Source organism: Taudactylus pleione, unplaced genomic scaffold, assembly GCF_031769625.1.
Source record: "Taudactylus pleione unplaced genomic scaffold, aTauple2 ptg001270l, whole genome shotgun sequence".
Taxonomy (NCBI): Eukaryota; Metazoa; Chordata; class Amphibia; order Anura; family Myobatrachidae; genus Taudactylus; species Taudactylus pleione.
The window spans coordinates 687,501-709,554 of NW_028285670.1; the positions used below are offsets into that span (position 1 = coordinate 687,501).

The 22,054-nt window shown below is 37.4% G+C and overlaps 8 non-coding genes and 76 pseudogenes across 8 annotated transcripts; all 84 read right to left on the reverse strand.

Annotated features, from left to right (window-relative positions):
* Positions 1–34, reverse strand: part of LOC148446129 (5S ribosomal RNA) — a 119-nt pseudogene extending 85 nt beyond the window's left edge.
* Positions 35–385: 351 nt separating this feature from the next.
* Positions 386–504, reverse strand: LOC148446130 (5S ribosomal RNA; annotated as a pseudogene).
* Positions 505–620: 116 nt separating this feature from the next.
* Positions 621–738, reverse strand: LOC148446131 (5S ribosomal RNA; annotated as a pseudogene).
* A 352-nt stretch (positions 739–1,090) lies between these two features.
* On the reverse strand, positions 1,091–1,209 carry LOC148446132 (5S ribosomal RNA; annotated as a pseudogene).
* Positions 1,210–1,324: 115 nt separating this feature from the next.
* LOC148446133 (5S ribosomal RNA) lies at positions 1,325–1,443 on the reverse strand (annotated as a pseudogene).
* Positions 1,444–1,559: 116 nt separating this feature from the next.
* LOC148446134 (5S ribosomal RNA) lies at positions 1,560–1,678 on the reverse strand (annotated as a pseudogene).
* A 116-nt stretch (positions 1,679–1,794) lies between these two features.
* LOC148446135 (5S ribosomal RNA) lies at positions 1,795–1,913 on the reverse strand (annotated as a pseudogene).
* A 116-nt stretch (positions 1,914–2,029) lies between these two features.
* Positions 2,030–2,148, reverse strand: LOC148446136 (5S ribosomal RNA; annotated as a pseudogene).
* Positions 2,149–2,264: 116 nt separating this feature from the next.
* Positions 2,265–2,383, reverse strand: LOC148446137 (5S ribosomal RNA; annotated as a pseudogene).
* A 116-nt stretch (positions 2,384–2,499) lies between these two features.
* On the reverse strand, positions 2,500–2,618 carry LOC148446138 (5S ribosomal RNA; annotated as a pseudogene).
* Positions 2,619–2,734: 116 nt separating this feature from the next.
* LOC148446139 (5S ribosomal RNA) lies at positions 2,735–2,853 on the reverse strand (annotated as a pseudogene).
* Positions 2,854–2,968: 115 nt separating this feature from the next.
* On the reverse strand, positions 2,969–3,087 carry LOC148446140 (5S ribosomal RNA; annotated as a pseudogene).
* A 116-nt stretch (positions 3,088–3,203) lies between these two features.
* LOC148446141 (5S ribosomal RNA) lies at positions 3,204–3,322 on the reverse strand (annotated as a pseudogene).
* A 116-nt stretch (positions 3,323–3,438) lies between these two features.
* Positions 3,439–3,557, reverse strand: LOC148446142 (5S ribosomal RNA; annotated as a pseudogene).
* Positions 3,558–3,673: 116 nt separating this feature from the next.
* Positions 3,674–3,792, reverse strand: LOC148446143 (5S ribosomal RNA; annotated as a pseudogene).
* Positions 3,793–3,908: 116 nt separating this feature from the next.
* On the reverse strand, positions 3,909–4,027 carry LOC148446144 (5S ribosomal RNA; annotated as a pseudogene).
* Positions 4,028–4,143: 116 nt separating this feature from the next.
* LOC148446145 (5S ribosomal RNA) lies at positions 4,144–4,262 on the reverse strand (annotated as a pseudogene).
* Positions 4,263–4,378: 116 nt separating this feature from the next.
* LOC148446146 (5S ribosomal RNA) lies at positions 4,379–4,497 on the reverse strand (annotated as a pseudogene).
* Positions 4,498–4,613: 116 nt separating this feature from the next.
* LOC148446147 (5S ribosomal RNA) lies at positions 4,614–4,732 on the reverse strand (annotated as a pseudogene).
* Positions 4,733–4,848: 116 nt separating this feature from the next.
* Positions 4,849–4,967, reverse strand: LOC148446148 (5S ribosomal RNA; annotated as a pseudogene).
* Positions 4,968–5,083: 116 nt separating this feature from the next.
* Positions 5,084–5,202, reverse strand: LOC148446149 (5S ribosomal RNA; annotated as a pseudogene).
* Positions 5,203–5,318: 116 nt separating this feature from the next.
* Positions 5,319–5,437, reverse strand: LOC148446150 (5S ribosomal RNA; annotated as a pseudogene).
* Positions 5,438–5,552: 115 nt separating this feature from the next.
* On the reverse strand, positions 5,553–5,671 carry LOC148446151 (5S ribosomal RNA; annotated as a pseudogene).
* A 116-nt stretch (positions 5,672–5,787) lies between these two features.
* Positions 5,788–5,906, reverse strand: LOC148446152 (5S ribosomal RNA; annotated as a pseudogene).
* A 116-nt stretch (positions 5,907–6,022) lies between these two features.
* Positions 6,023–6,141, reverse strand: LOC148446153 (5S ribosomal RNA; annotated as a pseudogene).
* A 116-nt stretch (positions 6,142–6,257) lies between these two features.
* On the reverse strand, positions 6,258–6,376 carry LOC148446154 (5S ribosomal RNA; annotated as a pseudogene).
* Positions 6,377–6,492: 116 nt separating this feature from the next.
* Positions 6,493–6,611, reverse strand: LOC148446155 (5S ribosomal RNA; annotated as a pseudogene).
* Positions 6,612–6,727: 116 nt separating this feature from the next.
* Positions 6,728–6,846, reverse strand: LOC148446156 (5S ribosomal RNA; annotated as a pseudogene).
* Positions 6,847–6,962: 116 nt separating this feature from the next.
* On the reverse strand, positions 6,963–7,081 carry LOC148446157 (5S ribosomal RNA; annotated as a pseudogene).
* A 351-nt stretch (positions 7,082–7,432) lies between these two features.
* On the reverse strand, positions 7,433–7,551 carry LOC148446158 (5S ribosomal RNA; annotated as a pseudogene).
* A 116-nt stretch (positions 7,552–7,667) lies between these two features.
* LOC148446159 (5S ribosomal RNA) lies at positions 7,668–7,785 on the reverse strand (annotated as a pseudogene).
* A 115-nt stretch (positions 7,786–7,900) lies between these two features.
* On the reverse strand, positions 7,901–8,019 carry LOC148446160 (5S ribosomal RNA; annotated as a pseudogene).
* A 117-nt stretch (positions 8,020–8,136) lies between these two features.
* On the reverse strand, positions 8,137–8,255 carry LOC148446161 (5S ribosomal RNA; annotated as a pseudogene).
* A 103-nt stretch (positions 8,256–8,358) lies between these two features.
* On the reverse strand, positions 8,359–8,477 carry LOC148446162 (5S ribosomal RNA; annotated as a pseudogene).
* A 350-nt stretch (positions 8,478–8,827) lies between these two features.
* LOC148446163 (5S ribosomal RNA) lies at positions 8,828–8,946 on the reverse strand. Its single transcript, XR_015875489.1, has one exon. It is a non-coding gene; the product is annotated as a 5S ribosomal RNA (ribosomal RNA).
* Positions 8,947–9,062: 116 nt separating this feature from the next.
* Positions 9,063–9,181, reverse strand: LOC148446164 (5S ribosomal RNA; annotated as a pseudogene).
* A 116-nt stretch (positions 9,182–9,297) lies between these two features.
* Positions 9,298–9,416, reverse strand: LOC148446165 (5S ribosomal RNA; annotated as a pseudogene).
* A 116-nt stretch (positions 9,417–9,532) lies between these two features.
* On the reverse strand, positions 9,533–9,651 carry LOC148446166 (5S ribosomal RNA; annotated as a pseudogene).
* Positions 9,652–9,767: 116 nt separating this feature from the next.
* LOC148446167 (5S ribosomal RNA) lies at positions 9,768–9,886 on the reverse strand (annotated as a pseudogene).
* Positions 9,887–10,002: 116 nt separating this feature from the next.
* On the reverse strand, positions 10,003–10,121 carry LOC148446168 (5S ribosomal RNA). Its single transcript, XR_015875475.1, has one exon. It is a non-coding gene; the product is annotated as a 5S ribosomal RNA (ribosomal RNA).
* A 352-nt stretch (positions 10,122–10,473) lies between these two features.
* On the reverse strand, positions 10,474–10,592 carry LOC148446169 (5S ribosomal RNA; annotated as a pseudogene).
* A 116-nt stretch (positions 10,593–10,708) lies between these two features.
* Positions 10,709–10,827, reverse strand: LOC148446170 (5S ribosomal RNA; annotated as a pseudogene).
* A 116-nt stretch (positions 10,828–10,943) lies between these two features.
* Positions 10,944–11,061, reverse strand: LOC148446171 (5S ribosomal RNA; annotated as a pseudogene).
* A 115-nt stretch (positions 11,062–11,176) lies between these two features.
* Positions 11,177–11,295, reverse strand: LOC148446172 (5S ribosomal RNA; annotated as a pseudogene).
* A 117-nt stretch (positions 11,296–11,412) lies between these two features.
* Positions 11,413–11,531, reverse strand: LOC148446173 (5S ribosomal RNA; annotated as a pseudogene).
* A 103-nt stretch (positions 11,532–11,634) lies between these two features.
* On the reverse strand, positions 11,635–11,753 carry LOC148446174 (5S ribosomal RNA; annotated as a pseudogene).
* Positions 11,754–12,103: 350 nt separating this feature from the next.
* Positions 12,104–12,222, reverse strand: LOC148446175 (5S ribosomal RNA). Its single transcript, XR_015875490.1, has one exon. It is a non-coding gene; the product is annotated as a 5S ribosomal RNA (ribosomal RNA).
* Positions 12,223–12,338: 116 nt separating this feature from the next.
* Positions 12,339–12,457, reverse strand: LOC148446176 (5S ribosomal RNA; annotated as a pseudogene).
* A 116-nt stretch (positions 12,458–12,573) lies between these two features.
* LOC148446177 (5S ribosomal RNA) lies at positions 12,574–12,692 on the reverse strand (annotated as a pseudogene).
* Positions 12,693–12,808: 116 nt separating this feature from the next.
* On the reverse strand, positions 12,809–12,927 carry LOC148446178 (5S ribosomal RNA; annotated as a pseudogene).
* A 116-nt stretch (positions 12,928–13,043) lies between these two features.
* LOC148446179 (5S ribosomal RNA) lies at positions 13,044–13,162 on the reverse strand (annotated as a pseudogene).
* Positions 13,163–13,278: 116 nt separating this feature from the next.
* Positions 13,279–13,397, reverse strand: LOC148446180 (5S ribosomal RNA; annotated as a pseudogene).
* A 352-nt stretch (positions 13,398–13,749) lies between these two features.
* LOC148446181 (5S ribosomal RNA) lies at positions 13,750–13,868 on the reverse strand (annotated as a pseudogene).
* A 116-nt stretch (positions 13,869–13,984) lies between these two features.
* On the reverse strand, positions 13,985–14,103 carry LOC148446182 (5S ribosomal RNA; annotated as a pseudogene).
* Positions 14,104–14,219: 116 nt separating this feature from the next.
* Positions 14,220–14,337, reverse strand: LOC148446183 (5S ribosomal RNA; annotated as a pseudogene).
* Positions 14,338–14,452: 115 nt separating this feature from the next.
* LOC148446184 (5S ribosomal RNA) lies at positions 14,453–14,571 on the reverse strand (annotated as a pseudogene).
* Positions 14,572–14,686: 115 nt separating this feature from the next.
* LOC148446185 (5S ribosomal RNA) lies at positions 14,687–14,805 on the reverse strand (annotated as a pseudogene).
* Positions 14,806–14,908: 103 nt separating this feature from the next.
* Positions 14,909–15,027, reverse strand: LOC148446186 (5S ribosomal RNA). Its single transcript, XR_015875319.1, has one exon. It is a non-coding gene; the product is annotated as a 5S ribosomal RNA (ribosomal RNA).
* Positions 15,028–15,142: 115 nt separating this feature from the next.
* LOC148446187 (5S ribosomal RNA) lies at positions 15,143–15,261 on the reverse strand (annotated as a pseudogene).
* Positions 15,262–15,377: 116 nt separating this feature from the next.
* On the reverse strand, positions 15,378–15,496 carry LOC148446188 (5S ribosomal RNA; annotated as a pseudogene).
* Positions 15,497–15,611: 115 nt separating this feature from the next.
* LOC148446189 (5S ribosomal RNA) lies at positions 15,612–15,730 on the reverse strand (annotated as a pseudogene).
* Positions 15,731–16,082: 352 nt separating this feature from the next.
* Positions 16,083–16,201, reverse strand: LOC148446190 (5S ribosomal RNA; annotated as a pseudogene).
* Positions 16,202–16,317: 116 nt separating this feature from the next.
* On the reverse strand, positions 16,318–16,436 carry LOC148446191 (5S ribosomal RNA). Its single transcript, XR_015875269.1, has one exon. It is a non-coding gene; the product is annotated as a 5S ribosomal RNA (ribosomal RNA).
* A 116-nt stretch (positions 16,437–16,552) lies between these two features.
* LOC148446192 (5S ribosomal RNA) lies at positions 16,553–16,671 on the reverse strand (annotated as a pseudogene).
* Positions 16,672–16,787: 116 nt separating this feature from the next.
* Positions 16,788–16,906, reverse strand: LOC148446193 (5S ribosomal RNA; annotated as a pseudogene).
* Positions 16,907–17,257: 351 nt separating this feature from the next.
* Positions 17,258–17,376, reverse strand: LOC148446194 (5S ribosomal RNA; annotated as a pseudogene).
* Positions 17,377–17,492: 116 nt separating this feature from the next.
* Positions 17,493–17,611, reverse strand: LOC148446195 (5S ribosomal RNA; annotated as a pseudogene).
* Positions 17,612–17,727: 116 nt separating this feature from the next.
* Positions 17,728–17,846, reverse strand: LOC148446196 (5S ribosomal RNA; annotated as a pseudogene).
* A 117-nt stretch (positions 17,847–17,963) lies between these two features.
* On the reverse strand, positions 17,964–18,082 carry LOC148446197 (5S ribosomal RNA). The gene has a single exon (XR_015875625.1). It is a non-coding gene; the product is annotated as a 5S ribosomal RNA (ribosomal RNA).
* A 115-nt stretch (positions 18,083–18,197) lies between these two features.
* Positions 18,198–18,316, reverse strand: LOC148446198 (5S ribosomal RNA; annotated as a pseudogene).
* A 117-nt stretch (positions 18,317–18,433) lies between these two features.
* Positions 18,434–18,552, reverse strand: LOC148446199 (5S ribosomal RNA; annotated as a pseudogene).
* A 103-nt stretch (positions 18,553–18,655) lies between these two features.
* On the reverse strand, positions 18,656–18,774 carry LOC148446200 (5S ribosomal RNA). Its single transcript, XR_015875496.1, has one exon. It is a non-coding gene; the product is annotated as a 5S ribosomal RNA (ribosomal RNA).
* A 338-nt stretch (positions 18,775–19,112) lies between these two features.
* LOC148446201 (5S ribosomal RNA) lies at positions 19,113–19,231 on the reverse strand (annotated as a pseudogene).
* A 115-nt stretch (positions 19,232–19,346) lies between these two features.
* LOC148446202 (5S ribosomal RNA) lies at positions 19,347–19,465 on the reverse strand (annotated as a pseudogene).
* A 116-nt stretch (positions 19,466–19,581) lies between these two features.
* LOC148446203 (5S ribosomal RNA) lies at positions 19,582–19,700 on the reverse strand (annotated as a pseudogene).
* A 116-nt stretch (positions 19,701–19,816) lies between these two features.
* LOC148446204 (5S ribosomal RNA) lies at positions 19,817–19,935 on the reverse strand (annotated as a pseudogene).
* A 117-nt stretch (positions 19,936–20,052) lies between these two features.
* LOC148446205 (5S ribosomal RNA) lies at positions 20,053–20,171 on the reverse strand (annotated as a pseudogene).
* Positions 20,172–20,286: 115 nt separating this feature from the next.
* Positions 20,287–20,405, reverse strand: LOC148446206 (5S ribosomal RNA; annotated as a pseudogene).
* A 352-nt stretch (positions 20,406–20,757) lies between these two features.
* LOC148446207 (5S ribosomal RNA) lies at positions 20,758–20,876 on the reverse strand. The gene has a single exon (XR_015875261.1). It is a non-coding gene; the product is annotated as a 5S ribosomal RNA (ribosomal RNA).
* Positions 20,877–20,991: 115 nt separating this feature from the next.
* Positions 20,992–21,110, reverse strand: LOC148446208 (5S ribosomal RNA; annotated as a pseudogene).
* A 116-nt stretch (positions 21,111–21,226) lies between these two features.
* On the reverse strand, positions 21,227–21,345 carry LOC148446209 (5S ribosomal RNA; annotated as a pseudogene).
* A 116-nt stretch (positions 21,346–21,461) lies between these two features.
* Positions 21,462–21,580, reverse strand: LOC148446210 (5S ribosomal RNA; annotated as a pseudogene).
* Positions 21,581–21,697: 117 nt separating this feature from the next.
* LOC148446211 (5S ribosomal RNA) lies at positions 21,698–21,816 on the reverse strand (annotated as a pseudogene).
* Positions 21,817–21,932: 116 nt separating this feature from the next.
* LOC148446212 (5S ribosomal RNA) lies at positions 21,933–22,051 on the reverse strand (annotated as a pseudogene).
* Positions 22,052–22,054: the final 3 nt, after the last annotated feature.

Consider the following 22,054-nt stretch of genomic DNA (forward strand, 5'->3'; position numbering starts at 1 on the left):
GATTGGACATGTCCAGTGTGGTTTGGCTGTAGGTGCTCAAAAAGATTAACTTTAGACCTCTATTACTTCTTAACTCAAGTAAATTCATTGATAAGTTGAAAAAATTAAATGTAAAATGTAATAGAAAAGACTGTTATGGCAGTATAAAATTACCCATTGCACCTGGTATTCCCAGGTGGTCTCTCATACAAGTACTATCCTAGCCCAACACTGCATAGCTTCCAAGATCAGATGAGTTTGCGCATGTCCAGTGTGGTTTGTCTGTAGGTGCTCAAAAACATTAACTTTAGACCTCTATTACTTCTTAACTCAAGTAAATTCATTGATAAGTTGAAAAAATTAAATGTAAAATGTAATAGAAAAGAATGTTATGGCAGTATAAAATGATGTACAGCACCTGGTATTCCCAGGTGTTCTCCCATCCAAGTACTTACCAGGCCCAACACGGCATAGAGTCCAAGATCAGACGAGATTGGGCGTGTCCAGTGTGGTTTGGCTGTAGGCCCTCAAAAACATTAACTTTAGACCTCTTTTACTTCTTTACTCAAGTAAATTCATTGATAATTTGGAAAAATTAAATGTAAAAGGTAATAGATAAGACTGTTATGGCAGAATAAAATTACCTACAGCACCTGGTATTCCTAGGTGGTCTCCCATCCAAGTACTAACCAGGACCAACACTGTATAGTTTTCAAGTTCCAACGAGATTGGGCATGTCCAGTGTGGTTGGCTGTAGGTGCTCAAAAAGATTAACTTTAGACCTCTATTACTTCTTAACTCAAGTAAATTCATTGATAAGTTGAAAAAAATGAAATGTAAAATGTAATAGAAAAGAATGTTATGGCAGTATAAAATTACCTACAGCACCTGGTATTCCCAGGTGGATTCCCATCCAAGTACTAACCATGCCCAACACTGCATAGCTTCCAAGAACAGACGACATACACCATGTCCAGTGTGGTTTGGCTATAGGTGCTGAAAAATATTAACTTTAGACCTCTTTTACTTCTTAACTCAAGTAAATTCATTGCTAAGTTGAAAAAATGTAATGTAAAATGTAATAGAAAAGAATGTTATGGCTATATAAAATTACCTACAGCACCTGGTATTCCCAGGTGGTCTCACATCCAAGTACTAACCAGGCCCAACACTGCATAGTTTCCAAGATCAGACGAGATTGGGCATGTCCAGTGTGGTTTGGCTGTAGGTGCTAAAAGCTTTAACTTTAGACCTCTATTACTTCTTAACTCAAGTAAATTCATTGATATGTTGAAAAAATTAAATGTAAAATGTATTAGAAAAGACTGTTATGGCAGTATAAAATTACCTACAGCACCTGGGATTCCTAGGTGGTCTCCCATCCAAGTATTAACCAGGTCCAACACTGCATAGCTTCCAAGATCAGACGAGATTGGGCATGTCCAGTGTGGTTTGGCTGTTTGTGCTCAAAAACATTAACTTTATACCTCTTTTACTTCTTAACTCAAGTAAATTCATTAAAAAGTTGAAAAAATTAAATGTAAAATGTAATAGAAAAGAATGTTATGGCTGCATTAAATTACCTACAGCACCTGGTATTCCCAGGTGGTCTCCCATCCAAGTACTAACCAGGAGCAACACTGCATAGCTTCTACGATCAGACGAGATTGGGCATATCCAGTGTGGTTTGGCTGCAGGTGCTCAAAAACATTAACTATAGACCTCTATTACTTCTTAACTCAAGTAAATTCATTGATAAGTTGAAAAAATTAAATTTAAAATGTAATAGAAAAGAATGTTATGGCTATATAAAATTACGTACAGCACGTGGTATTCCCAGGTGGTCTCCCATCCAAGTACTAACCAGGCCCAACACTGCATAGCTTCCAAGATCAGATGAGATTGGGCATGCCCAGTATGGTTTGGCTGTAGGTGCTCAAAAGCATTAACTTTAGACCTCTATTACTTCTTAACTCATGTAAATTCATTGATAAGTTGAAAAAATTAAATGTAAAATGTAATAGAAAAGAATGTTATGGCTATATAAAATTACCTACAGCACGTGGTATTCCCAGGTGGTCTCCCATCCAAGGACTAACCAGGCCCAACACTGCATAGCTTCCAAGATCAGACGAGATTGGGCATGCCCAGTGTGGTTTGGCTGTAGGTGCTCAAAAGCATTAACTTTAGACCTCTATTACTTCTTAACTCAAGTAAATTCATTGATAAGTTGAAAAAATTAAATGTAAAATGTAATAGAAAAGAATGTTATGGCTGCTTAAAATTACCTACAGCACCTGGTATTCCCAGGTGGTCTCCCATCCAAGTACTAACCAGGCCCAACACTGCATAGCTTCCACGATCAGACGAGATTGGGCATGTCCAGTGTGGTTTGGCTGTAGATGCTCAAAAACATTAACTTTAGACCTCTATTACTTCTAAACTCAAGTAAATTCATTGATAAGTTGAAAAAATTAAATGTAAAATGTAATAGAAAAGAATGTTATGGCCGTATAAAATTACCTACAGCACCAGGCATTCCCAGGTTGTCTCCCATCCAAGTACTAACCAGGCCCAACACTGCATAGCTTCCAAGTTCAGACGAGATTGCGCATGTCCAGTGTGGTTTGGCTGTAAGTGCTCACAAGCATTAACTTTATACCTCTTTTACTTCTTAACTCAAGTAAATTCATTGATAAGTTGAAAAAATTAAATGTAAAATGTAATAGAAAAGAATGTTATGGCTGCATTAAATTACCTACAGCACCTGGTAGTCCCAGGTGGTCTCCCATCCAAGAACTAACCAGGCCCAACACTGCATAGCTTCCACGATCAGACGAAATTGGGCATATCCAGTGTGGCTTGGCTGTAGGCGCTCAAAACATTAACTTTAGACCTCTATTACTTCTTAACTCAAGTAAATTCATTGAGAAGTTGAAAAAATTAAATGTGAAATGTAATAGAAAAGAATGTTATGGCTGCTTAAAATTACCTACAGCACCTGGTATTCCCAGGTGGTCTTCCATCCAAGTACTAACCAGGCTCAACACTGCATAGCTTCCAAGATCAGACGAGATTGGGCATGTCCAGTGTGGTTTGGCTGTTGGTGCTCAAAAACATTAACTTTAGACCTCTATTACTTCTTAACTCAAGTAAATTCATTGATAAGTTGAAAAAATTAAATGTAAAATGTAATAGAAAAGAATGTTTTGGCAGTATAAAATTACCTACAGCACCTGGTATTCCCAGGTGGTCTCCCATCCAAGTACTAAACAGGCCCAACACTGCATAGCTTCCAAGATCAGACGAGATTGTGCATGTCCTCTGTGGTTTGACTGTAGGTGCTCAAAAACCTTAACTTTAGACCTCTTTTACTTCTTAACTCAAGTAAATTCATTGATAAGTTGAAAAAATGTAATGTAAAATGTAATAGAAAAGAATGTTATGGCTATATAAAATTACCTACAGCACCTGGTATTCCCAGGTGGTCTCCCGTTAAAATACTAACAAGGCCCAACACTGCATAGCTTCCAAGATCTGACGAGATTGGGCATGTCCAGTGTGGTTTGGCGGTAGGTGCTCAAAAGCGTTAACTTTAGACCTCTTTTATTTCTTAACTCAAGTAAATTCATTGATAATTTGAAAAAATTAAATGTAAAATGTAATATAAAAGACTGTTATGGCAGTATAAAATTACCTACAGCACCTGGGAGTCCTAGGTGGTCTCCAATCCAAATACTAACCAGGCCCAACACTGCATAGCTTCCAAGATCAGATGAGATTGGGCATGTCCAGTGTGGTTTGGCTGTAGGTGAACAAAAACATTAACTTTAGACCTCTATTACTTCTTAACTCAAGTAAATTCATTGATAAGTTGAAAAAATGAAATGTAAAATGTTATAGAAAAGAATGTTTTGGCTGAATAAAATTACCTACAGCACCTGGTATTCCCAGGTGGTCTCCCACCTAAGTACTAAACAGGCCCAACACTGCATAGCTTCCAAGATCAGACGAGATTGGGCATGTCCAGTGTGGTTTGGCTGTTGGTGCTCAAAAACATTAACTTTAGACCTCTATTACTTCTTAACTCAAGTAAATTCATTGATAAGTTGAAAAAATTAAATGTAAAATGTTATATTAAAGACTGTTATGGCAGTATAAAATTACCTACAGCACCTGGGATTCCAAGGTGGTCTCCTGTCCAAATACTAACCAGGTCCAACACTGCATAGCTTCCAAGATCAGATGAGATTGGGCATGTACAGTGTGGTATGGCTGTAGGTGCTCAAAAACATTAACTTTAGACCTCTTTTACTTCTTAACTCAAGTAAATTCATTGATAAGTTGAAAAAATTAAATTTAAAATGTAATAGAAAAGAATGTTTTGGCTGTATAAAATTACGTACAGCACCTGGTATTCCCAGGAGGTCTCCCATCCAAGTACTAACCAGGCCCAACACTGCATAGCTTCCAAGATCAGACGAGATTGTGCATGTCCTCTGTGGTTTGACTGTAGGTGCTCAAATACATTAACTTTAGACCTCTTTTACTTCTTAACTCAAGTAAATTCATTGATAAGTTGAAAAAATGTAATGTAAAATGTAATAGAAAAGAATGTTATGGCTATATAAAATTACCTACAGCACCTGGTATTCCCTGGTGGTCTCCCGTTAAAATACTAACAAGGCCCAACACTGCATAGCTTCCAAGATCTGACGAGATTGGGCATGTCCAGTGTGGTTTGGCGGTAGGTGCTCAAAAGCGTTAACTTTAGACCTCTTTTATTTCTTAACTCAAGTAAATTCATTGATAAGTTGAAAAAATTAAATGTAAAATGTTATAGAAAAGACTGTTATGGCAGTATAAAATTACCTATTGCACTTGGTATTCCCAGGTGGTCTCCCATCCAAGTACTAACCAGGCCCAACACTGCATAGCTTCCAAGATCAGATGAGATTGGGCATGTCCAGTGTGGTTTGTCTGTAGGTGCACAAAAACATTAACTTTAGACCTCTATTACTTCTTAACTCAAGTAAATTCATTGATAAGTTGAAAAAATTAAATGTAAAATGTAATAGAAAAGAATGTTATGGCCGTATAAAATTACCTACAGCACCAGGCATTCCCAGGTTGTCTCCCATCCAAGTACTAACCAGGCCCAACACTGCATAGCTTCCAAGTTCAGACGAGATTGCGCATGTCCAGTGTGGTTTGGCTGTAAGTGCTCACAAGCATTAACTTTAAACCTCTTTTACTTCTTAACTCAAGTAAATTCATTGATAAGTTGAAAAAATTAAATGTAAAATGTAATAGAAAAGAATGTTATGGCTGCATTAAATTACCTACAGCACCTGGTAGTCCCAGGTGGTCTCCCATCCAAGAACTAACCAGGCCCAACACTGCATAGCTTCCACGATCAGACGAAATTGGGCATATCCAGTGTGGCTTGGCTGTAGGCGCTCAAAACATTAACTTTAGACCTCTATTACTTCTTAACTCAAGTAAATTCATTGAGAAGTTGAAAAAATTAAATGTGAAATGTAATAGAAAAGAATGTTATGGCTGCTTAAAATTACCTACAGCACCTGGTATTCCCAGGTGGTCTTCCATCCAAGTACTAACCAGGCTCAACACTGCATAGCTTCCAAGATCAGACGAGATTGGGCATGTCCAGTGTGGTTTGGCTGTTGGTGCTCAAAAACATTAACTTTAGACCTCTATTACTTCTTAACTCAAGTAAATTCATTGATAAGTTGAAAAAATTAAATGTAAAATGTAATAGAAAAGAATGTTTTGGCAGTATAAAATTACCTACAGCACCTGGTATTCCCAGGTGGTCTCCCATCCAAGTACTAACCAGGCCCAACACTGCATAGCTTCCAAGATCAGACGAGATTGTGCATGTCCTCTGTGGTTTGACTGTAGGTGCTCAAAAACCTTAACTTTAGACCTCTTTTACTTCTTAACTCAAGTAAATTCATTGATAAGTTGAAAAAATGTAATGTAAAATGTAATAGAAAAGAATGTTATGGCTATATAAAATTACCTACAGCACCTGGTATTCCCAGGTGGTCTCCCGTTAAAATACTAACAAGGCCCAACACTGCATAGCTTCCAAGATCTGATGAGATTGGGCATGTCCAGTGTGGTTTGGCGGTAGGTGCTCAAAAGCGTTAACTTTAGACCTCTTTTATTTCTTAACTCAAGTAAATTCATTGATAATTTGAAAAAATTAAATGTAAAATGTAATATAAAAGACTGTTATGGCAGTATAAAATTACCTACAGCACCTGGTATTCCCAGGTGGTCTCCCACCTAAGTACTAAACAGGCCCAACACTGCATAGCTTCCAAGATCAGACGAGATTGGGCATGTCCAGTGTGGTTTGGCTGTTGGTGCTCAAAAACATTAACTTTAGACCTCTATTACTTCTTAACTCAAGTAAATTCATTGATAAGTTGAAAAAATTAAATGTAAAATGTTATATTAAAGACTGTTATGGCAGTATAAAATTACCTACAGCACCTGGGATTCCAAGGTGGTCTCCTGTCCAAATACTAACCAGGTCCAACACTGCATAGCTTCCAAGATCAGATGAGATTGGGCATGTACAGTGTGGTATGGCTGTAGGTGCTCAAAAACATTAACTTTAGACCTCTTTTACTTCTTAACTCAAGTAAATTCATTGATAAGTTGAAAAAATTAAATTTAAAATGTAATAGAAAAGAATGTTTTGGCTGTATAAAATTACGTACAGCACCTGGTATTCCCAGGAGGTCTCCCATCCAAGTACTAACCAGGCCCAACACTGCATAGCTTCCAAGATCAGACGAGATTGTGCATGTCCTCTGTGGTTTGACTGTAGGTGCTCAAATACATTAACTTTAGACCTCTTTTACTTCTTAACTCAAGTAAATTCATTGATAAGTTGAAAAAATGTAATGTAAAATGTAATAGAAAAGAATGTTATGGCTATATAAAATTACCTACAGCACCTGGTATTCCCTGGTGGTCTCCCGTTAAAATACTAACAAGGCCCAACACTGCATAGCTTCCAAGATCTGACGAGATTGGGCATGTCCAGTGTGGTTTGGCGGTAGGTGCTCAAAAGCGTTAACTTTAGACCTCTTTTATTTCTTAACTCAAGTAAATTCATTGATAAGTTGAAAAAATTAAATGTAAAATGTTATAGAAAAGAATGTTATGGCAGTATAAAATGATGTACAGCACCTGGTATTCCCAGGTGTTCTCCCATCCAAGTACTTCCCATGCCCAACACGGCGTAGCAACCAAGATCAGACAAGATTGGGCATGTCCAGTGTGGTTTAGCTGTAGGCCCTCAAAAACATTAACTTTAGACCTCTTTTACTTCTTTACTCAAGTAAATTCTTTGATAAGTTGAAAAAATTAAATGTAAAATGTAATAGAAAAGAATGTTATGGCTGCATAAAATTACCTACAGCACCTGGTATTCCCAGGTGGTCTCCCATCCAAGTACTAACCAGGCCCAACACTGCATAGCTTCCAAGATCAGACAAGATTGGGCATTTCCAGTGTGGTGTGGCTGTAGGTGCTCATAAACATTAACTTTAGACCTCTATTACTTCTTAACTCAAGTAAATTCATTGATAAGTTGAAAAAATTAAATTTAAAATGTAATAGAAAAGAATGTTATGGCAGTTTAAAATTACCTACAGCACCTGGTATTCCCAGGTGGTCTCCCATCCAAGTACTAACCAGGCCCAACACTGTATAGCTTCCAAGTTCAGATGAGATTGGGCATGTCCAGTGTGGTTTTCTGTAGGTGCTCAAAAACATTAACTTTAGACCTCTTTTACTTCTTAACTCAAGTAAATTCAATGATAAGTTGAAAAATGAAATGTAAAATGTAATAGAAAAGAATATTATGGCAGTATAAAATTACCTACAGCTCCTGGTATTCCCAGGTGGTCTCCCATCCAAGTACTAACCAGGCCCAACACTGCATAGCTTCCAAGATCAGACGAGATTGGGCATGTCCAGTGTGGTTTGGCTGTAGGTGCGCAAAAACATTAACTTTAGACCTCTATTACTTCTTAACTCAAGTAAATTCATTGATAAGTTGAAAAAATTAAATGTAAAATGTAATAGAAAAGAATGTTATGGCTGCCTTAAAATTACCTACAGCACCTGGTATTCCCAGGTGGTCTCCCATCCAAGAACTAAACAGGCCCAACACTGCATAGCTTCCACGATCAGACGAGATTGGGCATATCCAGTGTGGCTTGGCTGTAGGTGCTCAAAACATTAACTTTAGACCTCTATTACTTCTTAACCCAAGTAAATTCATTGCTAAGTTGAAAAAATGTAATAGAAAAGAATGTTATGGCTATATAAAATTACCAACAGCACCTGGTATTCCCAGGTGGTCTCCCATCCAAGTACGAACCAGGCCCAACACTGCATAGCTTCCAAGATCAGACGAGATTGGGCATGTCCAGTGTGGTTTGGCTGTAGGTGATAAAAGCCTTAACTTTAGACCTCTATTTCTTCTTAACTCAAGTAAATTCATTGATAAGTTGAAAAAATTAAATGTAAAATGTAATAGAAAAGACTGTTATGGCAGTATAAAATTACCTACAGCACCTGGTATTCCCAGGTGGATTCCCATCCAAGTACTAACCATGCCCAACACTGCATAGCTTCCAAGATCAGACAACATTGGCCATGTCCAGTGTGGTTTGGCTATAGGTGCTGAAAAATATTAACTTTAGACCTCTTTTATTTCTTAACTCAAGTAAATTCATTGCTAAGTTGAAAAAATGTAATGTAAAATGTAACAGAAAAGAATGTTATTGCTATATAAAATTACCTACAGCACCTGGTATTCCCAGGTGGTCTCCCAACCAAGTACTAACCAGGCCCAACACTGCATAGCTTCCAAGATCAGACGAGATTGGGCATGTCCAGTGTGGTTTGGCTGTAGGTACTCAAAAACAATAACTTTAGACCTCTTTTACTTCTTAACTCAAGTAAATTCATTGATAAGTTGAAAAAATTAAATGTAAAATGTAATAGAAAAGAATGTTATGGCTGCATAAAATTACCTACAGCACCTGGTATTCCCAGGTGGTCTTCCATCCAAGTACTAACCAGGCCCAACACTGCATAGCTTCCAAGATCAGACAAGATTGGGCATGTCCAGTGTGGTTTGGCTGTAAGTGCTCAAAAACATTAACTTTAGACCTCTATTACTTCTTAACTAAAGTAAATTCATTGATAAGTTGAAATAATGTAATGTAAAATGTAATAGAAAAGAATGTTATGGCTGCATAAAATTACCTACAGCACCTGGGATTCCTAGGTGGTCTCCCATCCAAGTATTAACCAGGTCCAACACTGCATAGCTGCCAAGATCAGACGAGATTGGGCATGTCCAGTGTGGTTTGGCTGTAGGTGCTCAAAAACATTAACTTTATACCTCTTTTACTTCTTAACTCAACTAAATTCATTGATAAGTTGAAAAAATTAAATGTAAAATGTAATAGAAAAGAATGTTATGGCTGCATTAAATTACCTACAGCACCTGGTATTCCCAGGTTGTCTCCCATCCAAGTACTAACCAGACCCAACACTGCATAGCTTCTACGATCAGACGAGATTGGGCATATCCAGTGTGGTTTAGCTGTAGGTGCTCAAAAACAATAACTTTAGACCTCTATTACTTCTTAACTCAAGTAAATTCATTGATAAGTTAAAAAAATTAAATTTAAAATGTAATAGAAAAGAATGTTATGGCTATATAAAATTACCTACAGCACATGGTATTCCCAGGTGGTCTCCCATCTAAGTACTAAACAGGCCCAACACTGCATAGCTTCCAAGATCAGACGAGATTGGGCATGCCCAGTGTGGTTTGGCTGTAGGAGCTCAAAAGCATTAACTTTAGACCTCTATTACTTCTTAACTCAAGTAAATTCATTGATATTTTGAAAAAATTAAATGTAAAATGTTATATTAAAGACTGTTATGGCAGTATAAAATTACCTACAGCACCTGGTATTCCCAGGTGGTCTCCCATCCAAGTACTAACCAGGCCCAACACTGCATAGCTTCCAAGATCAGATGAGATTGGGCATGTCCAGTGTGGTTTGGCTGTAGGTGCACAAAAACATTAACTTTAGACCTCTATTACTTCTTAACTCAAGTAAATTCATTGATAAGTTGAAAAAATTAAATGTAAAATGTAATAGAAAAGAATGTTATGGCAGTATAAAATGATGTACAGCACCTGGTATTCCTAGGTGTTCTCCCATCCAAGTACTTCCCATGCCCAACACGGCATAGCAACCAAGATCAGACAAGATTGGGCATGTCCAGTGTGGTTTAGCTGTAGGCCCTCAAAAACATTAACTTTAGACCTCTATTACTTCTTTACTCAAGTAAATTCATTGATAATTTGAAAAAATTTAAATTTAAAATGTAATAGAAAAGACTGTTATGGCAGTATAATATTACCAACAGCACCTGGTATTCCTAGGTGGTTTCCCATCCAAGTACTAACCAGGCCCAACACTGCATAGCTTCCAAGATCAGACGAGATTGGGCATGTACAGTGTGGTTTGGCTGTAGGTGCTAAAAGCCTTAACTTTAGACCTCTATTACTTCTTAACTCAAGTAAATTCATTGATAAGTTGAAAAAATTAAAATTTAAAATGTAATAGAAAAGACTGTTATGGCAGTATAAAATTACCTACAGCACCTGGGATTCCAAGGTGGTCTCCTATCCAAATACTAACCAGGTCCAACACTGCATAGCTTCCAAGATCAGACGAGATTGGGCATGTCCAGTGTGGTATGGCTGTAGGTGCTCATAAACATTAACTTTAGACCTCTATTACTTCTTAACTCAAGTAAATTCATTGATAAGTTGAAAAAATTAAATTTAAAATGTAAAAGAAAAGAATGTTATGGCAGTTTAAAATTACCTACAGCACCTGGTATTCCCAGGTGGTCTCCCATCCAAGTACTAACCAGGCCCAACACTGTATAGCTTCCAAGTTCAGATGAGATTGGGCATGTCCAGTGTGGTTTTCTGTAGGTGCTCAAAAACATTAACTTTAGACCTCTTTTACTTCTTAACTCAAGTAAATTCAATGATAAGTTGAAAATTGAAATGTAAAATGTAATAGAAAAGAATGTTATGGCAGTATAAAATTACCTACAGCTCCTGGTATTCCCAGGTGGTCTCCCATCCAAGTACTAACCAGGCCCAACACTGCATAGCTTCCAAGATCAGACGAGATTGGGCATGTCCAGTGTGGTTTGGCTGTAGGTGCGCAAAAACATTAACTTTAGACCTCTATTACTTCTTAACTCAAGTAAATTCATTGATAAGTTGAAAAAATTAAATGTAAAATGTAATAGAAAAGAATGTTATGGCTGCCTTAAAATTACCTACAGCACCTGGTATTCCCAGGTGGTCTCCCATCCAAGAACTAAACAGGCCCAACACTGCATAGCTTCCACGATCAGACAAGATTGGGCATATCCAGTGTGGCTTGGCTGTAGGTGCTCAAAACATTAACTTTAGACCTCTATTACTTCTTAACCCAAGTAAATTCATTGCTAAGTTGAAAAAATGTAATAGAAAAGAATGTTATGGCTATATAAAATTACCAACAGCACCTGGTATTCCCAGGTGGTCTCCCATCCAAGTACGAACCAGGCCCAACACTGCATAGCTTCCAAGATCAGACGAGATTGGGCATGTCCAGTGTGGTTTGGCTGTAGGTGATAAAAGCCTTAACTTTAGACCTCTATTTCTTCTTAACTCAAGTAAATTCATTGATAAGTTGAAAAAATTAAATGTAAAATGTAATAGAAAAGACTGTTATGGCAGTATAAAATTACCTACAGCACCTGGTATTCCCAGGTGGATTCCCATCCAAGTACTAACCATGCCCAACACTGCATAGCTTCCAAGATCAGACAACATTGGCCATGTCCAGTGTGGTTTGGCTATAGGTGCTGAAAAATATTAACTTTAGACCTCTTTTACTTCTTAACTCAAGTAAATTCATTGCTAAGTTGAAAAAATGTAATGTAAAATGTAACAGAAAAGAATGTTATTGCTATATAAAATTACCTACAGCACCTGGTATTCCCAGGTGGTCTCCCAACCAAGTACTAACCAGGCCCAACACTGCATAGCTTCCAAGATCAGACGAGATTGGGCATGTCCAGTGTGGTTTGGCTGTAGGTACTCAAAAACAATAACTTTAGACCTCTTTTACTTCTTAACTCAAGTAAATTCATTGATAAGTTGAAAAAATTAAATGTAAAATGTAATAGAAAAGAATGTTATGGCTGCATAAAATTACCTACAGCACCTGGTATTCCCAGGTGGTCTCCCATCCAAGTACTAACCAGGCCCAACACTGCATAGCTTCCAAGATCAGACAAGATTGGGCATGTCCAGTGTGGTTTGGTTGTAAGTGCTCAAAAACATTAACTTTAGACCTCTATTACTTCTTAACTAAAGTAAATTCATTGATAAGTTGAAATAATGTAATGTAAAATGTAATAGAAAAGAATGTTATGGCTGCATAAAATTACCTACAGCACCTGGGATTCCTAGGTGGTCTCCCATCCAAGTATTAACCAGGTCCAACACTGCATAGCTGCCAAGATCAGACGAGATTGGGCATGTCCAGTGTGGTTTGGCTGTAGGTGCTCAAAAACATTAACTTTATACCTCTTTTACTTCTTAACTCAACTAAATTCATTGATAAGTTGAAAAAATTAAATGTAAAATGTAATAGAAAAGAATGTTATGGCTGCATTAAATTACCTACAGCACCTGGTATTCCCAGGTTGTCTCCCATCCAAGTACTAACCAGACCCAACACTGCATAGCTTCTACGATCAGACGAGATTGGGCATATCCAGTGTGGTTTAGCTGTAGGTGCTCAAAAACAATAACTTTAGACCTCTATTACTTCTTAACTCAAGTAAATTCATTGATAAGTTAAAAAAATTAAATTTAAAATGTAATAGAAAAGAATGTTATGGCTATATAAAATTACCTACAGCACATGGTATTCCCAGGTGGTCTCCCATCTAAGTACTAAACAGGCCCAACACTGCATAGCTTCCAAGATCAGACGAGATTGGGCATGCCCAGTGTGGTTTGGCTGTAGGTGCTCAAAAGCATTAACTTTAGACCTCTATTACTTCTTAACTCAAGTAAATTCATTGATATTTTGAAAAAATTAAATGTAAAATGTTATATTAAAGACTGTTATGGCAGTATAAAATTACCTACAGCACCTGGTATTCCCAGGTGGTCTCCCATCCAAGTACTAACCAGGCCCAACACTGCATAGCTTCCAAGATCAGATGAGATTGGGCATGTCCAGTGTGGTTTGTCTGTAGGTGCACAAAAACATTAACTTTAGACCTCTATTACTTCTTAACTCAAGTAAATTCATTGATAAGTTGAAAAAATTAAATGTAAAATGTAATAGAAAAGAATGTTATGGCAGTATAAAATGATGTACAGCACCTGGTATTCCCAGGTGTTCTCCCATCCAAGTACTTCCCATGCCCAACACGGCATAGCAACCAAGATCAGACAAGATTGGGCATGTCCAGTGTGGTTTAGCTGTAGGCCCTCAAAAACATTAACTTTAGACCTCTATTACTTCTTTACTCAAGTAAATTCATTGATAATTTGAAAAAATTAAAATTTAAAATGTAATAGAAAAGACTGTTATGGCAGTATAATATTACTAACAGCACCTGGTATTCCTAGGTGGTTTCCCATCCAAGTACTAACCAGGCCCAACACTGCATAGCTTCCAAGATCAGACGAGATTGGGCATGTACAGTGTGGTTTGGCTGTAGGTGCTAAAAGCCTTAACTTTAGACCTCTATTACTTCTTAACTCGAGTAAATTCATTGATAAGTTGAAAAAATTAAAATTTAAAATGTAATAGAAAAGACTGTTATGGCAGTATAAAATTACCTACAGCACCTGGGATTCCAAGGTGGTCTCCTGTCCAAATACTAACCAGGTCCAACACTGCATAGCTTCCAAAATCAGACGAGATTGGGCATGTCCAGTGTGGTATGGCTGTAGGTGCTCATAAACATTAACTTTAGACCTCTATTACTTCTTAACTCAAGTAAATTCATTGATAAGTTGAAAAAATTAAATTTAAAATGTAATAGAAAAGAATGTTATGGCAGTTTAAAATTACCTACAGCACCTGGTATTCCCAGGTGGTCTCCCATCCAAGTACTAACCAGGCCCAACACTGTATAGCTTCCAAGTTCAGATGAGATTGGGCATGTCCAGTGTGGTTTTCTGTAGGTGCTCAAAAGCATTAACTTTAGACCTCTTTTACTTCTTAACTCAAGTAAATTCAATGATAAGTTGAAAATTGAAATGTAAAATGTAATAGAACAGAATGTTATGGCAGTATAAAATTACCTACAGCTCCTGGTATTCCCAGGTGGTCTCCCATCCAAGTACTAACCAGGCCCAACACTGCATAGCTTCCAAGATCAGACGAGATTGGGCATGTCCAGTGTGGTTTGGCTGTAGGTGCTCAAAAACATTAACTTTAGACCTCTATTACTTCTTAACTCAAGTAAATTCAATGAAAAGTTGAAAAATGAAATGTAAAATGTAATAGAAAAGAATGTTATGACAGTATAAAATTACCTACAGCTCCAGGTATTCCCAGGTGGTCTCCCATCCAAGTACTAACCAGGCCCAACACTGCATAGCTTCCACGATCAGACGAGATTGGGCATATCCAGTGTGGCTTGGCTGTAGGTGCTCAAAACATTAACTTTAGACCTCTATTACTTCTTAACCCAAGTAAATTCATTGCTAAGTTGAAAAAATGTAATAGAAAAGAATGTTATGGCTATATAAAATTACCTACAGCACCTGGTATTCCCAGGTGGTCTCCCATCCAAGTACTAACCAGGCCCAACACTGCATAGCTTCCAAGATCAGACGAGATTGGGCATGTCCAGTGTGGTTTGGCTGTAGGTGATAAAAGCCTTAACTTTAGACCTCTTTTACTTCTTAACTCAAGTAAATTCATTGCTAAGTTGAAAAAATGTAATGTAAAATGTAACAGAAAAGAATGTTATTGCTATATAAAATTACCTACAGCACCTGGTATTCCCAGGTGGTCTCCCAACCAAGTACTAACCAGGCCCAACACTGCATAGCTTCCAAGATCAGACGAGATTGGGCATGTCCAGTGTGGTTTGGCTGTAAGTGCTCAAAAACATTAACTTTAGACCTCTATTACTTCTTAACTAAAGTAAATTCATTGATAAGTTGAAATAATGTAATGTAAAATGTAATAGAAAAGAATGTTATGGCTGCATTAAATTACCTACAGCACCTGGTATTCCCAGGTGGTCTCCCATCCAAGTACTAACCAGGCCCATCACTGCATAGTTTCCAAGATCAGACGAGATTGAGCATGTCCAGTGTGGTTTGGCTGTAGATGCTAAAAACCTTAACTTTAGACCTCTATTACTTCTTAACTCAAGTAAATTCATTGATAAGTTGAAAAAATTAAATGTAAAATGTATTAGAAAAGACTGTTATGGCAGTATAAAATTACCTACAGCACCTGGGATTCCTAGGTGGTCTCCCATCCAAGTATTAACCAGGTCCAACACTGCATAGCTGCCAAGATCAGACGAGATTGGGCATGTCCAGTGTGGTTTGGCTGTAGGTGCTCAAAAACATTAACTTTATACCTCTTTTACTTCTTAACTCAACTAAATTCATTGATAAGTTGAAAAAATTAAATGTAAAATGTAATAGAAAAGAATGTTATGGCTGCATGAAATTACCTACAGCACCTGGTATTCCCAGGTTGTCTCCCATCCAAGTACTAACCAGACGCAACACTGCATAGCTTCTACGATCAGACGAGATTGGGCATATCCAGTGTTTTTTTGGCTGTAGGTGCTCAAAAACAATAACTTTAGACCTCTATTACTTCTTAACTCAAGTAAATTCATTGATAAGTTAAAAAAATTAAATTTAAAATGTAATAGAAAAGAATGTTATGGCTATATAAAATTACCTACAGCACGTGGTATTCCCAGGTGGTCTCCCATCTAAGTACTAAACAGGCCCAACACTGCATAGCTTCCAAGATCAGACGAGATTGGGCATGCCCAGTGTGGTTTGGCTGTAGGTGCTCAAAAGCATTAACTTTAGACCTCTATTACTTCTTAACTCAAGTAAATTCATTGATAAGTTGAAAAAATTAAATGTAAAAAGTAATAGAAAAGAAAGTTATGGCTGCTTAAAATTACCTACAGCACCTGGAATTCCCAGGTGGTCTCCCATCCAAGTACTAACCAGGCCCAACACTGCATAGTTTCCAAGATCAGATGAGATTGGGCATGTCCAGTGTGGTTTGGCTGTAGGTGCTCAAAAACATTAACTTTAGACCTCTATTACTTCTAAACTCAAGTAAATTCATTGATAAGTTGGAAAAATTAAATGTAAAATGTAATAGAAAAGAATGTTATGGCAGTATAAAATTACCTACAGCACCTGGTATTCCCATGTGGTCTCCCATCCAAGTACTAACCAAGCTCAACACTGCATAGCTTCCAAGTTCAGATGAGATTGGGCATGTCCAGTGTGGTTTGGCTGAAGGCCCTCAAAAACATTAACTTTAGACCTCTTTTACTTCTTTACTCAAGTAAATTCATTGATATTTTGAAAAAATTAAATGTAAAATGTTATATTAAAGACTGTTATGGCAGTATAAAATTACCTTTTGCACTTGGTATTCCCAGGTGGTCTCCCATCCAAGTACTAACCAGGCCCAACACTGCATAGCTTCCAAGATCAGATGAGATTGGGCATGTCCAGTGTGGTTTGTCTGTAGGTGCACAAAAACATTAACTTTAGACCTCTATTACTTCTTAACTCAAGTAAATTCATTGATAAGTTGAAAAAATTAAATGTAAAATGTAATAGAAAAGAATGTTATGGCAGTATAAAATGATGTACAGCACCTGGTATTCCCAGGTGTTCTCCCATCCAAGTACTTCCCATGCCCAACACGGCATAGCAACCAAGATCAGACGAGATTGGGCATGTCCAGTGTGGTTTAGCTGTAGGCCCTCAAAAACATTAACTTTAGACCTCTATTACTTCTTTACTCAAGTAAATTCATTGATAATTTGAAAAAATTAAATGTAAAATGTAATAGATAAGACTGTTATGGCAGTATAATATTACCAACAGCACCTGGTATTCCTAGGTGGTTTCCCATCCAAGTACTAACCAGGCCCAACACTGCATAGATTCCAAGATCAGACGAGATTGGGCATGTACAGTGTGGTTTGGCTGTAGGTGCTAAAAGCCTTAACTTTAGACCTCTATTACTTCTTAACTCAAGTAAATTCATTGATAAGTTGAAAAAATTAAAATTTAAAATGTAATAGAAAAGACTGTTATGGCAGTATAAAATTACCTACAGCACCTGGGATTCCAAGGTGGTCTCCTGTCCAAATACTAACCAGGTCCAACACTGCATAGCTTCCAAGATCAGACGAGATTGGGCATGTCCAGTGTGGTATGGCTGTAGGTGCTCAAAAACATTAACTTTAGACCTTTTTTACTTCTTAACTCAAGTAAATTCTTTGATAAGTTGAAAAAATTAAATGTAAAATGTAATAGAAAAGAATGTTATGGCTGCATAAAACTACCTACTGCACCTGGTATTCCCAGGTGGTCTCCCATCCAAGTACTAACCAGGCCCAACACTGCATAGCTTCCAAGATCAGACAAGATTGGGCATGTCCAGTGTGGTTTGGCTGTAGGTGCTCATAAACATTAACTTTAGACCTCTATTACTTCTTAACTCAAGTAAATTCATTGATAAGTTGAAAAAATTAAAATTTAAAATGTAATAGAAAAGAATGTTATGGCAGTTTAAAATTACCTACAGCACCTGGTATTCCCAGGTGGTCTCCCATCCAAGTACTAACCAAGCCCAACACTGTATAGCTTCCAAGTTCAGATGAGATTGGGCATGTCCAGTGTGGTTTGGCTGTAGGTGCTCAAAAACATTAACTTTAGACCTCTTTTACTTCTTAACTCAAGTAAATTCAATGATAAGTTGAAAAATGAAATGTAAAATGTAATAGAAAAGAATGTTATGGCAGTATAAAATTACCTACAGCTCCTGGTATTCCCAGGTGGTCTCCCATCCAAGTACTTACCAGGCCCAACACTGCATAGCTTCCAAGATCAGACGAGATTGGGCATGTCCAGTGTGGTTTGGCTGTAGGTGCTCTAAAACATTAACTTTAGACCTCTATTACTTCTTAACTCAAGTAAATTCATTGATAAGTTGAAAAAATTAAATGTAAAATGTAATAGAAAAGAATGTTATGGCTGCCTTAAAATTACCTACAGCACCTGGTATTCCCAGGTGGTCTCCCATCCAAGAACTAACCAGGCCCAACACTGCATAGCTTCCACGATCAGACGAGATTGGGCATATCCAGTGTGGCTTGGCTGTTGGTGCTCAAAACATTAACTTTAGAACTCTAATACCTCTTAACCCAAGTAAATTTATTGCTAAGTTAAAAAAATGTAATAGAAAAGAATGTTATGGCTATATAAAATTACCTACAGCACCTGGTATTCCCAGGTGGTCTCCCATCCAAGTACTAACCAGGCCCAACACTGCATAGCTTCCAAGATCAGACGAGATTGGGCATGTCCAGTGTGGTTTGGCTATAGGTGATAAAAGCCTTAACTTTAGACCTCTATTTCTTCTTAACTCAAGTAAATTCATTGATAAGTTGAAAAAATTAAATGTAAAATGTAATAGAAAAGACTGTTATGGCAGTATAAAATTACCTACAGCACCTGGTATTCCCATCCAAGTACTAACCATGCCCAACACTGCATAGCTTCCAAGATCAGACAACATTGGCCATGTCCAGTGTGGTTTGGCTATAGGTGCTGAAAAATATTAACTTTAGACCTCTTTTACTTCTTAACTCAAGTAAATTCATTGCTAAGTTGAAAAAATGTAATGTAAAATGTAACAGAAAAGAATGTTATTGCTATATAAAATTACCTACTGCACCTGGTATTCCCAGGTGGTCTCCCATCTAAGTACTAACCAGGCCCAACACTGCATAGCTTTCAAGATCAGACGAGATTGGGCATGTCCAGTGTGGTTTGGTTGTACGTGATAAAAGCGTTGACTTTAGACCTCTATTACTTCTTAACTCAAGTAAATTCATTGATAAGTTGAAAAAATTAAATGTAAAATGTAATAGAAAAGACTGTTATGGCAGTATAAAATTACCTACAGCACCTGGGATTCCTAGGAGGACTCCCATCCAAGTACTAACCAGGTTCAACACTGCATAGCTTCCAAGATCAGACAAAATTGGGCATGTCCAGTGTGGTTTGGCTGTAGGTACTCAAAAACATTAACTTTAGACCTCTTTTACTTCTTAATTCAAGTAAATTCATTGATAAGTTGAAAAAATTAAATGTAAAATGTAATAGAAAAGAATGTTATGGCTGCATAAAATTACCTACAGCACCTGGTATTCCCAGGTGGTCTCCCATCCAAGTACTAACCAAGCACAACACTGCATAGCTTCCAAGATCAGACGAGACTGGGCATATCCAGTGTGGTTTGGCTGTATGTGCTCAAAAATATTAACTTTAGACCTCTATTACTTCTTAACTCAAGTAAATTCATTGATAAGTTGAAAAAATTAAATTTAAAATGTAATAGAAAAGAACGTTATGGCTGCTTAAAATTACCTACAGCACCTGATATTCCCAGGTGGTCTCCCATCCAAGTACTAACCAGGCCCAACACTGCATAGCTTCCAAGATCAGACAAGATTGGGCATGTCCAGTGTGGTTTGGCTGTAGGTACTCAAAAAGATTAACTTTAGAACTCTATTACTTCTTAACTCAAGTAAATTCATTGATAAGTGGAAAAAAATTAAATGTAAAATGTAATAGAAAAGAATGTTATGGCAGTATAAAATTACCTACAGCACCTGGTATTCCCAGGCGGATTCCCATCCAAGTACTAACCATGCCCAACACTGCATAGCTTCCAAGATCAGATGACATTGGCCATGTCCAGTGTGGTTTGGCTGTAGGTGCTAAAAGCCTTAACTTTAGACCTCTTTTACTTCTTTACTCAAGTAAATTCATTGATAATTTTGAAAAATTAAATGTAAAAGGTAATAGATAAGACTGTTATGGCAGAATAAAATTACCTACAGCACCTGGTATTCCTAGGTGGTCTCCCATCCAAGTACTAACCATGACCAACACTGCATAGTTTCCAAGATCCGACGAGATTGGACATGTCCAGTGTGGTTTGGCTGTAAGTGCTCAAAAAGATTAACTTTAGACCTCTATTACTTCTTAACTCAAGTAAATTCATTGATAAGTTGAAACAAATGAAATGTAAAATGTAATAGAAAAGAATGTTATGGCAGTATAAAATTACCTAAAGCACCTGGTATTCCCAGGTGGATTCCCATCCAAGTACTAACCATGCCCAACACAGCATAGCTTCCAAGATCAGACGACATTGGCCATGTCCAGTGTGGTTTGGCTATAGGTGCTGAAAAATATTAACTTTAGACCTCTTTTACTTCTTAACTCAAGTAAATTCATTGCTAAGTTGAAAAAATGTAATGTAAAATGTAATAGAAAAGAATGTTATGGCTATATAAAATTACCTACAGCACCTGGTATTCCCAGGTGGTCTCCCATCCAAGTACTAACCAGGCCCAACACTGCATAGTTTCCAAGATCAGACGAGATTGGGCATGTCCAGTGTGGTTTGGCTGTAGGTGCTAAAAGCCTTAACTTTAGACCTCTATTACTTCTTAACTCAAGTAAATTCATTGATAAGTTGAAAAAATTAAATGTAAAATGTATTAGAAAAGACTGTTATGGCAGTATAAAATTACCAACAGCACCTGGGATTCCTAGGTGGTCTCCAATCCAAGTATTAACCAGGTCCAACACTGCATAGCATCCAAGATCAGACGAGATTGGGCATGTCCAGTGTGGTTTGGCTGTAGGTGCTCAAAAACATTAACTTTATACCTCTTTTACTTCTTAACTCAAGTAAATTCATTGATAAGTTGAAAAAATTAAATGTAAAATGTAATAGAAAAGAATGTTATGGCTGCATTAAATTACCTACTGCACCTGGTATTCCCAGGTGGTCTCCCATCCAAGTACTAACCAGGCACAACACTGCATAGCTTCTACGATCAGACGAGATTGGGCATATCCAGTGTGGTTTGGCTGTAGGTGCTCAAAAACATTAACTTTAGACCTCTATTACTTCTTAACTCAAGTAAATTCATTGATAAGTTGAAAAAATTAAATGTAAAATGTAATAGAAAAGAATGTTATGGCTGCTTAAAATTACCTACAGCACCTGGTATTCCCAGGTGGTCTCCCATCCAAGTACTAACCTGGCCCAACACTGCATAGCTTCCAAAATCAGACGAGATTGGGCATGTCCAGTGTGGTTTGTCTGTAGGTGCTCACAAACATTAACTTTATACCTCTTTTACTTCTTAACTCAAGTAAATTCATTGATAAGTTGAAAAAATTAAATTTAAAATGTAATAGAAAAGAACGTTATGGCTGCCTTAAAATTACCTACAGCACCTGGTATTCTCAGGTGGTCTTCCATCCAAGTACTAACCAGGCCCAACACTGCATAGCTTCCAAGATCAGACGGGATTGGGCAGGTCCAGTGTGGTTTGGCTGTTGGTGCTCAAAAACATTAACTTTAGACCTCTATTACTTCTTAACTCAAGTAAATTCATTGATAAGTTGAAAAAATTAAATGTAAAATGTAATAGAAAAGAATGTTTTGGCTGTATAAAATTACCTACAGCACCTGGTATTCCCAGGTGGTCTCCCATCCAAGTACTAACCAGGCCCAACACAGCATAGCTTCCAAGATCAGACGAGATTGGGCATGTCCTCTGTGGTTTGATTGTAGGTGCT